Source organism: Pipistrellus kuhlii, unplaced genomic scaffold, assembly GCF_014108245.1.
Source record: "Pipistrellus kuhlii isolate mPipKuh1 unplaced genomic scaffold, mPipKuh1.p scaffold_m20_p_2, whole genome shotgun sequence".
Classification (NCBI taxonomy): domain Eukaryota; kingdom Metazoa; phylum Chordata; class Mammalia; order Chiroptera; family Vespertilionidae; genus Pipistrellus; species Pipistrellus kuhlii.
Genome location: NW_023425515.1, coordinates 143,185,085 through 143,198,773, shown reverse-complemented (window position 1 = coordinate 143,198,773; position 13,689 = coordinate 143,185,085). Strand labels below are relative to the sequence as shown.

General features: G+C 38.8%; 1 protein-coding gene across 2 annotated transcripts in view; it reads left to right on the top strand.

The window, feature by feature from the left end:
* Positions 1-13,689, top strand: part of ST6GALNAC3 (ST6 N-acetylgalactosaminide alpha-2,6-sialyltransferase 3) — a 517,876-nt gene that overhangs the window by 262,001 nt on the left and 242,186 nt on the right. The window lies entirely within an intron of this gene.

Genomic DNA, 13,689 nt, shown 5'->3' with positions numbered 1-13,689 from the left:
CATGGGCTGGGGCCCACTTGGTCTTACCAGCCTCATCCGGCTCCACAAATCCCACCATGTGGATCTCGAGGCATCCCAGGGTAGAGGCACCTTCCTGACCTTTGCTCTGACAGGTTCACCTGTTTGAAGGCCTCCTTCACACAGCATGCAGGCCAGGATGGCATCTCCCTTTGACAGGGCTGTGTGCTGCTGAAATGTGGGTCCTCCCAACAGTTCACCCTTCTGCTGCTTCTGTGGCCATCCTGCTGCTGCTGCTGCCACTGCTGCAGACACACAGAGGCTGCCCAGTGGGCTCCAGGCCAGTTTGACAGTCCCAGGCTGCTGATTGGTCCCACCAGTCTCAGTCCTGGCCCTGAGGCCTCAATCACCCCATCTACCCTTGGAGCTGCTTCCTTTCTTCTACACTGGTCTTCGGGTTTATTCTAGTTCTGAGTACAGCTCTTTCCTGCCGGCCTGCCTCTTGTCTTTTGTCAGCCCCATGAAGGAAGGAACAGTGTCCTTCGATTTATAGTGCGTATAGCTGGAACAGTACCTGTCTATCAACAGGTATTTGTGTGTAATGGACTTGTTGCTTAATTTTCATAGATCAAATGATGAATCTTAAATTGTGAATGCTGAGGACATATGATGTATTTAGAAGTTTTGTTGATTGATTGGTTGGTTTTACTAGTAAAAGCAAGTCAGGTTTTATGTATGTGAAATTTGATCGATTTTGGTGAGGTGTGTGCCTGAGTGCATGGGTATATAGGGGAGAGGTTTCTTTTTAATTTCCTTTCAAATGAGTAAATATGCTTTCCCATTGTTGTTCCAGAATATCCGTGAATATTGGTTTGGGGTATGTAGCTAGTACTGATGATCCTATATTTATCCATAGCTATCAGGTTGGTTATTTAGTCCTGATAGCTCTGCTGGTATTTTGTTTTTTATTATGGTTCTTTAAGACAAAGCAAAGCAAACCAAAATAAGTTTTTGTAGACTTGGACTGAGATAAGAAGAGAAAATTTGAGATGTAAATATTAATTTATTTGAAATTACTAAAACAGAATTTAAGACATATAAAATAATTTAATTTAATTTAATTTAATTTAATATAGTTAGTATCTCATCAGCGTGGTTAGAATTACCTGCCCTTTGATTGTTTCCAAAACAATCATGCAGATTTTTTTTTCTTTTGCTTAATCTCAAAATGATTTGAGGTGATATAAACAAAATTCTCTTACTCCCTACAACCTGATTAATTTCTTATTTAGTGGAGATGCCATGCTGTGGGCATTACTGCCAAGAAGCCCTGGAGCAATGATCAGTCTTTTAGAGAAACCTTTGATTTATTCTTTTCCTAATTGAAGCATAATATATATTTATTGTAAAGAAATAAAATGTACATTATGCATACTCCAAAGACAATTTCCAGTCTAGTGTATTTTCTTTTCAGCGCTTTTTCTGATACACGGTCTTTTTTCTCTTCCACTGTGAGCTCTGCATTGTGATTTCCCTTTGTGATAAAGAGGATGAATCTGCTGGCTCATTTCCTTTTATAGACTGCCACCTTCTCCACCAACCAAGAGAAAGTGTATTCCGGATTTTGCTTGGGTTGCAGCAGTTTATGCTAGAAGAATTATAAAATGTGGAATCTGTAATCTGAATCTGGCCTACCCTATATGAGGAAAAAATAGCTCCCACCACAGGCAGAGAGGAAACTTCGCGTATCACCCAGAGAGCCAGTGCTCTTGATACATATTTCATGATCACAGCTGAGGCTTCTCCAACCTCAGAGTGCTGTGTCATTCATTTATTCTTTTACACTACAAGATTATTTTTGGCTCTTTGTGTTGGCAACTAGGATTTCCCGTTACTGATCTGCATGAACCATTTATCAAGTCAAGGGTTTAATCTATCAAAGTCAGAATTTCTTTGTCTGCCTCTCTCTGTCTTGCCTTCCCTTATGGTATTGTCTCCTATGCATATATTGTTGGCTTAAAGAAGGTTATTTGGGATGCAAGGATTTATCATATTTCTCTGTTTTTTTCTGAAATAATATATTATGGAGCAAAGTAATATTTTATAGGAAATTATAATTATACTGTAAATCAGTTTCTACCACATTAGATTAATCTCCAAACTTGCATCTTTGCTAGTATTCCTATTATTTTCAGTAGTTTCTCCTTTTTCTTCCTCTGAAAACCTGAATCTTCTTTGATTTCCTTCTTCTCCTTTTTCCAAACTTTTATTGACTTGTCCAATTCTTTGGATTCCTGGATATTTCTTGAGTCCATCCTTAATCCTGGCTGTTGTCTTCTAAGAAGCAAGGCAATCTGTTTAGAAGAGTTTTGATGGGATCCAGATATAGAGCAAAACCAATTAAGTAATAGAACAAAACCAATTAAGTAATGCATTCAATAATACTGAGTATCTGTCATGTGCCAAACAACTTTTTAAGTTGTAGATCTATAGCAGTGAACAACAGAGTAAAATTTTTTTTCCATAAAGCTAACATTCTAGTGGAAAATACGAGAGAGAGATAAAAAATAATATAAGTAAAATATAGTATGTTGGATATTGTTAAGTGCTATGAAGAATAGTAAAGCTGGGGTAGTCAAGGAAGGCATAGATATAAAGCAGGTGACAGAGATGATAATAAAAGCTAACTAAAACTTCAAAGAGCATTACGAACAAAAACGATGAAGCAAAAGCCTTTCTAATTTTAACTCTTCCTTGAATCTCCTAGTTATGATGCCAAACCATAGTGATAACCTGTGCCTGAATGATATTCCATAAGAGCTATTGCAATAGTTATGGTCCCTCTCTTTGAACCATCCCTGTCCCAGCCAGTACTTTTAGTGAAACATTATTAAGATCTAAATATAGGAATTGTACTGACAATAAAAAAGGAGGGAAGGAAGAAATTGTATCTGAGAGAAAGTGGTAAGGTTGATCCAAAGAGGCATGGCCACAATAAGTGACTCAAGGGACACAAGATGGGACTTCCAGGGGCTAGAGTGAGACACAAATGGGAATCATGAATAATGTGTAATGAACCTTTGCTGACAATAGGAAAAAAAAAAAAGTAAAATCTTTAGCCTGTTACTCACAGACATCCACCAACTAGTTTCCAACTTTTTTTTCCAAGCGCTTCCTTCACATTTTCCAACACCAGTTTTCTAATTTACTTCCTTGCTGCTTTTACTTGTTTATTTGTTAGCGGGAGATCTTTCTCTACCATCACATTAAGTGTCTAAATTCTATCCACCCCACTGGACTGAGCTCAAATGTTTCTTTTTCTATAAAAAATTAAAAATAATTATCCCCTCTTCTGAATGTTAATAACAAATTCTTTTGGGGCCATTTTGCATTGCATTTACTTATTTATGAGTGTGCCTCCACACTTCTGTTATACTTATAGCTCTTGGAGAGTAAGCTTCTGCTCTGACTGATCTTTTATCCTTCCCCATGCCCAAAGTGTCCTTCAGGGGTGGGGGAATGACTAACCAAAGTGCACAGTGGCATATTCAAGGAAAATATTGTCATACTACAGTGCCTCCAGCTGAAGTCCTGGAAATGGAAATAGAAATATTGTGATAGAATTAAGAGGCCTATAGAGAAGCACCACGGGTCTCTACTCCAATATGACCAGTGTCCTTTTTAAAAATGCCATGTGGAGAGATAGACATGCACACAGGGAGAATACCATGGGGAGACTGAAGTTATGCTGCCATAAGCCAAGGAGCCACCAGAAGTTAAGAGAGACATTTGGTGCAGACTCTTCCCTAGCTCCTTCAAAGGAGGAGGGGTGTAATCTCACCTTCAAACCACCACATTGATTTCAGACTTCCAGCCCATAGAACTGGAAGCCTGTAAGTTTCTGTTAAGTCACTTAGTTTGTGGAACTTTGTTACAGCCAATCTAAAAAAATTCCCCACAAATGTAGTGAGGATAAATCTGGCTGCATTGTGGGGAATTGTTTGGACATGTGCAAAACTGGATACGGGGAGACAATTTGAGGTTATTAAAATCAGAGATGATATGTACTGGGGGAAAGATTAGAGAACTAAGTTGAAAGTAGAACCAACTAGGGTGGGTGAATGATTGGACTTGGATTATCCAGAGCAGAGATGGAAGGCTTGCGAAATTGTGGAAGATTTCAAGTCCCAGTGATTGTTTGGTGACTCCCAAATGTGCATCTTTAGCTAGGCTTTTCTCCAGTCTTCCAGATCCTCATATTCAGATGTCAAGTAAGGCCTGGCTGGCCTGGCTGAGTGGTTGAGCATTGATCTATGAACCAGGATGTTGCAGTTCAATTCCTGGTCAGGGCATATTCCCTGGGTTGCAGGCTAGATCCTCATTGTGGGGCATGCAGGAGGCAGCTGATCAATGATTCTCTCATCATTGATATTTCTCTCTCTCTCTCCCTCTCCCTTCATCTCTGAAATTAATTTAAAAATACATTAAAAAATTTTAAATGCTACCTCAGTTCCACAATTGTCCACAGCTACCTGGATGTTTAAATTAAATAACTGAATTAATTACTAATAATGAATAGGTTTATCATGTAAATGAAAGAAGAGAGACTTAATATTGTTACTCCTCCAAATAATTGTATGCTAAAGAGAGACATACTTTCATTTTACCAAAGAAAGAATTTTTAGTCAACCAGAATCCCCCAAAATGGAATGGATGGATACTCTTGGGAGGCAAATTTTTGTCTCTGATGTCTTGAAGCAAGGGCTAAATAACCGGAAGTCTACGACTTCAGTCTATTTTTCTTCTCTCATATTGTTCTCCTTAAACTCTAATTATATGGGGCCTAGCTATATTCCTCATTTTGTTATGGTATCTCTAGGAGCAAAGATTATGCTTGGTTCATTTTGCTGCGAAGGAACCGCTGAGCTAAAGCCAGCCCATGCTTGGTTCATTTTGCCAGTTCCTGTAGCCTAGCTCTGAGCTATATAACTTCATTACTGCTGCTTAGTTGAGAAAGAACAAGTTTGGGTCTGGTTTTAAATATTCTCTATTGCAGCTAGTTCTTTCCATAGTTTAGTAATAAATACACTTGTCTATTTTTTTTTTTTTCTTAATAATAAAAATGCAAAGTGTTGAGATGAAATATTTCTGGTAGCTAATCAATATTTCTGTTATCAATTACCCATGCTAGATTATGTTAGGCATCAATTTGATCCCATGCTCTGCAGTGTATGGTATGTATGTTGTGCAAAGGCGTAATTGTTTGTGTTCATACATAATAAGTAGGTTGGGGAATTTGCCTGATGGTATATCTTAGTTATTAATAGTGATCGTCAAGTGTACATTTCAAGTTTAGAGCCTCATTGGCCTTTGGGAGTCAGCATCTCAATTTCAAGGAAATATTAAACCTTTCCTTTCATGTACTCCTGTTCATTTAATTCTGTCAAAATAAGAGCTTTTGTGTCTGAGGAAAAAGCTAGATGCTAATTAAAGGAGTCATGGCAAGGGTTTCAAGGCTCTGATTTAATCTGCAAATGAATGATGAATTACATGTAAACAAGTCAGAAACATACCTGAGGGTATTTTTTTTTAATTATGGAAAAATATACATAACATAAAATTTACCATTTTTAAGTGTACAGTTCAGTAGTAGATTTATGTTCACGTTATTGTACAACAGGTCTCCAGAATGTTTTTATCTTGCAAAACTGAAACTATGCCAGCCAAACAACAACTCCTTTTTGTCCCCCTCACCCCAGCCCTTGGAAACCACTACTCTACTTTCTGTTTCTATGAATTTGACTGCTTTATACATAATGTAAGTAGAATCATACATTGCTCGCTTTTTGTGACTGGCTATTTCACTTAACATCACGCCCTCTGCATTCGTCCATGTTGTAGCATGTGGCAGGATTTCCTTTTTAAGGTTGAATAATAGTCCATTATATGCATAAACCAATTTTGTTTATCCATTCATCTGTCAATGGATATTTGGATTGCTTCTACAACTTGGCTTCTGGGATGTTTTTACACTTTAAAATGTGAAGTTCTTAGATCAGATCTGTTTTTAATGTTCCCTCTAAAAAATAAAGGAAGAATATTTTAATACACTTAAAATTTTCTCAAATTTTTTTTTCACTTAAGCCTTCTTATTCTAGATTATTATTATCTAACAATATGGTATCAAGTATTTCTTTAAGCAGAAAAAGATTGTGAAACATAGTTTTAAAACTCTAAAAACTGATATTGTATGTTTTGTCTAACAGGTAAATAAACATGGAAATGAATGACTCTTGAAACTACTGAAGGTTCAAGGAGACTATACAGAATTAAGAAAAAACATTACTTTAAAACACTCTTTAAAAAGTAAATCCTTTTGAAACCGGTTTGGCTCAGTGGTAGAACGTTGGTCTGCGGACTGAAAGGTCCCAGGTTCGATTCCGGTCAAGGGCATGTACATTTGTTGCGGGCACATCCCCAGTAGGGGGTGTGCAAGAGGCAGCTGGTCGATGTAACTCTCTCATCAAAGTTTCTAGCTCTCTATATCTCTCCCTTCCTCTCTGTAAAAAATCAATAAAATATATTTTTTAAAAAAGTAAATCCCTTTCCACATTTATTAAAGATAAAGCTATTTTTTAAAAAAACTCTCTAGTGAGTAGAATCTTCTATGTTATCTTAACTAATTCCAGGACCTGAGACTATGGCTCAGAGGTTTGTGCCAGTGAAAAGCGAGGTGTCATCCACGTAATTAAGATCATTTCAAAAAAGGGTTCTAAAGAGCTTTGAGTATGTATGTAAAAATAAGCCCTAGCGTTCCTTTAAAATAATGCAAGCATAGTCTTTTCATTTTTCCATGTCGTGAAAATTGATAAACAAATTCTCTCTAATTTTCTGAAGATTAAATTCATTAGTTAAATCATGCTCATCATTCTTGTGTCAACTGTACGGATGTATGCATCTGTAAATATAATCTAGTTTTACTATCTATCAAGTCCTTTTATTATCCATAATCCCTGCCAAAGCATCATGGGTTAGGTGTGAAATTATGGAATTGCCAGTATCAGAAAAAGCTATTGCCTTACTACTTCAGACTGAGACTCTCCTGTTTCTCTTCTCACATTGGATGGTGTCTTTATTTCCAATTAACTTCTTGAATTCTTTTCCTCTAAGTTGATTTGTAATTCATTTCATAGTGCCTTACCCTTATGTCATGTTTTCTTTATACATCGATCTCTGTGCGAAATACTCAGATTTTAACCCAGCTTAAATTTATCCAATGCACCTTTTTTGTTGCTGTCTTCAAAGCCGTCAATAAATTTGTGAACTCAAGTCCATAATTGTCTTTTAAAGACCTAATATGACTGACTCTTCTAAAATTCTGTTCCCCTGTCTTTTAATTTAGCTTATAAAATAAATTATCAATTATTTATATTGTTACACATTTGAAAGTAGTTCTTAAGTGCAAAAAATGTGCATAGTAATTATAGTTGATTCCTGCATTTGGTGAAATGTCACCTGTTTGCCTTTGTCCCCATGAATTACCTACTTACCAAAAGAGGTAAATAATAAGAATGAAAAGAAATATAAGGATACAGGTTGCAAAATGACCACCATGTATCATGATCTTATCCCCATTTTGAACAGCTTACTTAACTGAGAAGTTCTAGGTCCTTTGGTGTGGTTTCTTCTATGTAATTTTGGATATAAAATGATTAAACAGAAAGTTCCCATCTGGCAAGTATCAAGATACCCTGATGTCACAACTTGAATCAATCAGTAGATCACTTTTTCTTTCAATAAAAACTGCCTATCTCCCTGGCTTGGCAGAAAATGAAAGTGTTGAAACTATAGCAGGTAAAGGGTACCATTACTAGGCATAAGATTTGGAAGCCAGAAATTTGCAGGGAAGATATCAATAGAAATAACAAAGCTACATAGAAATACAATAGTTAATTCAATGTCTATTACATGAAAGATCAAGAACTCTTCATAGGCAAGGGTTAAAAATTCTGACATAAGGAAGCAACCATTCTGGCGGATTAGAAAATGAAAGTGTGTTTTTCCAAGGCAGGGTTATCAGTGAGATCTGAATGCAGAAAGGCAGAACAATCGAATATAATAAAATCCTAATATGCAAATCGTCCCCTTGGGCGGTCATTAGACTGCTTGCTATGATGTGCGCTGACCACCAAGGGTCAGCGTGGAACATGGGGCATCAGTGATGCAGCACAGGCAGTGGGTGGCAGTGGGCAACAATGGAAGTGCTGCTGGCTCTGATGGGCCAAGACAAGAGCAGCACAGTTGTGGGATGGTGGAGCAGGTGAGCGGGTGGCACCAGGTGGGTAAGAGTGGGAGCCCTATCGCCCCACTGATTACCCTGCAGATGGCAACCAGTGGTAGCTGTGAAGGGCTGGGCTGCCACCTGGCTCCCATGCACTGAGGGAGCTGGGTGGGAGGCCCAGACACAATTGATTGCCTTGCAGGTGGGATGGTAGAGCAGGTAAGGGGGTGGTACTAGGCCAAAGCAGAGTGCAGGTCGAGCTGTGAGCTTAGGGATACAAACTGGGGCCCAGTTCTCACAGGCCACTATGAGGGACCCCATCCATGCATGAATTTGTGTACCGGGCATCTAGTCTATATATATATATGTGTGTGTGTGTGTGTGTGTGTGTGTGTGTGTGTGTATATATATATATATATATATATATATATATATATATATATATATATAAAGCCAAGTGACTGGAACAAACAGAATGACCAGTTTCTATGACACATACTGCAGCAGCAGGCCAACTAGCCTGATAGGGGTGGAGCAGGCTGGCCAACCTCCCTTGGCCCCAACCCCAGCCAGCCTGGCCTCTGTGCCACTTCCCCACTCCAATCTGGGGTGGGGCCAGCCAGCCAACCTCCCATGGCCCCTTCCCCAGCTGGCCCATCCCTGATTGGCTCCCCCAACCCTGATCGAGGGTGGGACCTGTGGCCAACCTCCCATGTCCCCTTCCTTCACCAACCGGACCTCGCCCATGCACGAATTTGTGCACCAGGCCTCTAGTACATAAGTTAATTCCACCAGAAAGGAGACTGTCCTGTGAGTGATACCTGACTAATTCCTTAGTGTGAAGGAAATGGGGGTTGATATGAGAAAAACTGGGCTCATTATTCATGTAATGATGCTTCTTAATTAAAGAGTAACCTATATATAAAATTCTCACTCTATAATATTAATACAATCAGTATTAGCTTTTTTCTTTTCATGTATACATTACATAACTAATTGAGGACCCACACCTCTCTCAGGCACTGACTTATAATGATGACAAGGACACAGCTTTGCCCTCAAGAATCTTATAGAAATGGAACAGACAGCAGGCAAGAAAGGATAACTGTGTGGTAAGCACAGTGCATTACTGGTACAGGAAGTGGGGGTATTTATCTCAATCCTCATGGGCAAAGGAAAAAAATTTACCAAGAAGAAAGGGTAGGAAGATTACAGGAGGGTAGTGAGGTTGGCTCCAAGCAGAAGCATGTACTAAATTTTAAATGGAGCAAAAGTTCAGTGAAGCCTTTGTTGTCATAAGGAATCCCTTGCTTATCGATTGTAGATAGCTCTCTGAACTGGATGAATGTCACCCTGATTTCAGTCAAGAACTGATGGTATGGTCAGACTGGGAGTGCCACCCCTGCAGCATTTCCTTGAAGAGGGCTTGTCTTATAGCTTGCAGATACTGTAGTTATTCTTCATGTTGCTGGAAATGTAGAAACATAGTTTTGACCTCTTCCTTTTATAGTACCAATGAGGCAACTGCTGCGTGTTTGACTGGAGAAGGGCACAGAAAACAGTACCTGTCGACTCATTCCATTTTGCTTTGTACTAGGGTGTCCAATCCAAAACCAGAATAAAGCTGGAGGAGGGTCACCAGGAGAATGCTCTCCACTTTGTCAGTGCTCCCTACGACCTAGTCCAGGGGTTGGCACCTCTTTTTCAGCAAAGGTGCAGGTACAATATATTTTTAGCTTTGAAGATCATATAGTCTCTGTCACAACCAAACTCTGCCATTGATAGCATGACACCAGCTCTGGGCAATATACAAATGAATGGGCTTGGCTCTGTCTCAATAAAATTTGATTTGAAAACACAGGCAACGGCCTGTACGCTGTAGTCTGCTGATCTGCTTCAAACAGTTCTCAGCAATGGTGCCTGGACCCTTCCACATACAATTGCTGTGCTTGGAATGCTATCCCTCTCTCCCCCAGGCTGGATTTTTAGTTACTCTTCAGCTTTCAGCATAGAGGTCATTTCTTCAAAGAAGAAGCCCTCACTCCTAGACATCCAGGGTGTATGTCCCTCAGGTGCTCCCACAGCACTGCACACCTTCCCCTCCGGAGCAAACCTGAGTTCTAGTTGCCTGGAGACTTGTCTGTCCACTCCAGTCCACTCCAGACTGTGAGTTCTGAGGGGGTGAAAACTGCTTGCTTCTTAATCGCTTTGTATCCTTAGCACCTAACATTTATTTTGGGCTTAATAAATATTTGTTTAATGATCATTGAATAAAATCACCTACTCCTTCCCTGACTTTGTTAGAATCATGAGTCTAGCAGGTGAAATTTATTTATGGATTTATAGCTTAGGAGTCATGTCACCATCTTTAGTAACCATATTGTAACACAGCAATAGTCTATATCTTGGTTCCAGGAGCATTCAGCAGGCTGTGGAAAGCAATAGTGTTAGCCCTGTTAGCTAGTTGCCACTTGGGCAGACCAAACGTTTTGTACCTCATCCTTTCCTCCCCCTAACTGCTGCTCCATTTTAAGTGGAAGCTAGCACCTCTCTGTTCCCTCAGTGTCTTACATTCTCTTTAGAGGGGAGTCCCAGAACCGTGCTGTCTGTTCTCCCAGTGTTTCAGAGAATTTTTAGTAAAATATCCCTTTTCTTTTTAATATAGCTTATTATCTCCCTAGAACCAAAGAAATCTCTTTGACTTATAAGACTAGCCTGGAGTCACATCAGATGTAATCAGAATAACTCTCGACAAGGCTTTGTTACTGGGTCCAAATGGTGGGCCTCAGCCCTTGGAAAAATTATTTCCTGGAAAGCCTCCTCAGTCCCTTACAGACACACATCAAGGGCCTGCTTGCCCCCACCTCCACCCCCATTTGTCAGCCTGCCCATGCATCTCTTTGAGTTCTAGCCAGAGCAAACTGGGGTCTTGCCCACAGAATCTCTTTTTTTCCTCTTCAACTTGCAGGAAGAACAACTAATAGCAATACTTCTAAGGAGCTCATTATGCACCAGGCATTTATAATCTGTTAGCTGTTTGCAAATAGTAACTTATTTAACCCCCTTGGTGGTTTTATTTTACCAAATAAGAAACTATAGCACAGAAAAAATAGCTGCATTGCTCAACAGAAAATAGCTATATAGCTCAAAGTCACAGAGCTGGTAGTTGTGGAGCTAGGAGTTGAACTCGGACAATCTGATATCAATGTATTAAATAATTTCACTGATGCTGTGATAACTCACCCCTCACCCCCTACTCTACCCTTACCCTTTTCCCACTTCCTGTAACATGCAGCCTCCATTCTATCCTCTTCCTTCTTAGAAGCTCAGAAAATATGAATGAAGGAGGGGCAGGAAACAAGAGTACATGACTTATGGAAGAGGCTGGGACTGGTGTGGAAATGTCTAGAAACTACATCAGGTATTAGGCAATACTATCTCTGTACAGTAAGAAAAAGAATTCCAAATCCAGAATACTATGAGCCTTAAAAATTATGAGAATTGAAAATGCCCTTGCATGGCTGTGCTCCTCTTTCTCTTTTCAAAGACCTAGCTTGGGACATTGAGAAGATGTTCTTATTCATTAAATATTTTTTTCAGAGTCTGAAGTAGAGTTTTAGACACAAATAGGTGTTTTTCTTAAAACTGAAATGAATTTGTGCTATAATGATAGAGAACATGCCTGATGCTGTTTTTCCCAGTGACAATGCAGCAGACACCCAGCAGGAGGAAGGCAGCCACCACTTACTCTGTCTCTAGAATGCTGTCACATGAAATGATTCTCACCAGTACATGTTGCAAGATAAATTAATAAATTAATAATAATAGTAAGCTTCCTTGTGACACAGGTCCTGGCCACCATGGTTCTGAAGATATCAGATCTCATTTGTTTTGTGAAAGCTGGCTTCATTCCAGAGTTGATTAAATTGGTATAAACATAAGTTGGATATGTTTTAATGTAAAACATTTCTGATTTCCTTCCAAACTTCTGCTTTTTCAAAGTTTCATATTCAGTGGTTTATTTTTATTTGAAAAAAATCATTATTTTTATGGGAGTATTTGTAGACAAAACATGCTGTATTTGATCCAAAGAAACTATTTCTTTATAAACTCATTGGCATTAAAATATTTTTTGCAAGATCACCAAAAGTGATTTGTTTGAGAACACCTGAAGTTAATATAGAGGTACATTGAGAAATCAGATTCTCTGTTCTCTGTTTTCCTAACCTTACTATGGATAAGGTGAACGATCACTTTTAGCCTCAGAAACTAATTTATATAGAGGATAAAAAATGTCTGGAAAGGTTTTTACCACTCATAAAGCCAGTGTTTTACTATGTAAAATGAATTAATTCATCCATCCATTCACCCACTAACTCATCTTTCCACCCAATCACCTACTCTCATCTACCCAGTCTAAATTTTCAACCATTCTGACCCATTTTATCTTTTTCTATTCTGTACTTTTCCTCTTTGCACTTGTTACCTTATTCCATACAATTTACTTATTTTGTTTATTGTCTGTTCCATGCTCTAGAATAGGGGTGTCGAACTCAATCAGAGAAGGTGCCAAAATCTAAAATCCAGCCTAAATCGCGGGGCGAATGGTTTACTGAACAGTCATAAACTGTCATTGTGATGGAAACGCAGCGGAGTGCAGTGATGACAGCGTGGTGCGGGCCACATTGCAAGGCCTGGCGGGACAGATTTGGCCCGCGGGCCTTGTGTTTGACACATGTGCTCTAGAATGTAAATTCTATTAGGTCAGAAATGCTAGTCTACTTTGGTCACAGTATATCCCCAACTTAGAATGGTGCCTGGCTATACATAATAATAGATGTGAAACACTGATTAAATTTTTATTAGATAAATATTTACTTAGCATCTACTACTTTTCATTGTACTAGACTGTGAGCCAAATAGTATCTAACATAAAACAGATATGACTCTTATTCTCAAAGAGATTCCAAGCTAAAAAAGCCATTACAGAAATATATCCTTCAATCAGCATCATTATACAGGGGAAATAGTTGTATCCATATGAGAAATGAAACAGAAGTGCTGTTTATACTTCTCTCTAAGAGAATGGCTTCCCCAAGGAAGTGAAATACATGATGGACATTGATCAAAGGGAAGGACTTTTTGGAAATGGGGAGTTGTGATAGAAAGGCATTCTAGAAAATAGTGATAGTAGGAATTAACAAGTGAAGGTAGGAAAGAGGATATATGAGATGGAAGAGCAATGGTTTTAGTTAGAGGAGTTTTGAAGACTTGAAAAATAGTAGTAGAAGACTTACAGGGTGTCCCAAAAAGATGTATATATACCTTGATTAATTACTAATTCGAATGGGTTAAATCTGACAAGAAAGAAACATTGGAATTAATAGCTGTGGATATTAATTTTTGTGGACACCCTATATTTTGAAAGAGTGATTGGATAAAATTATGGA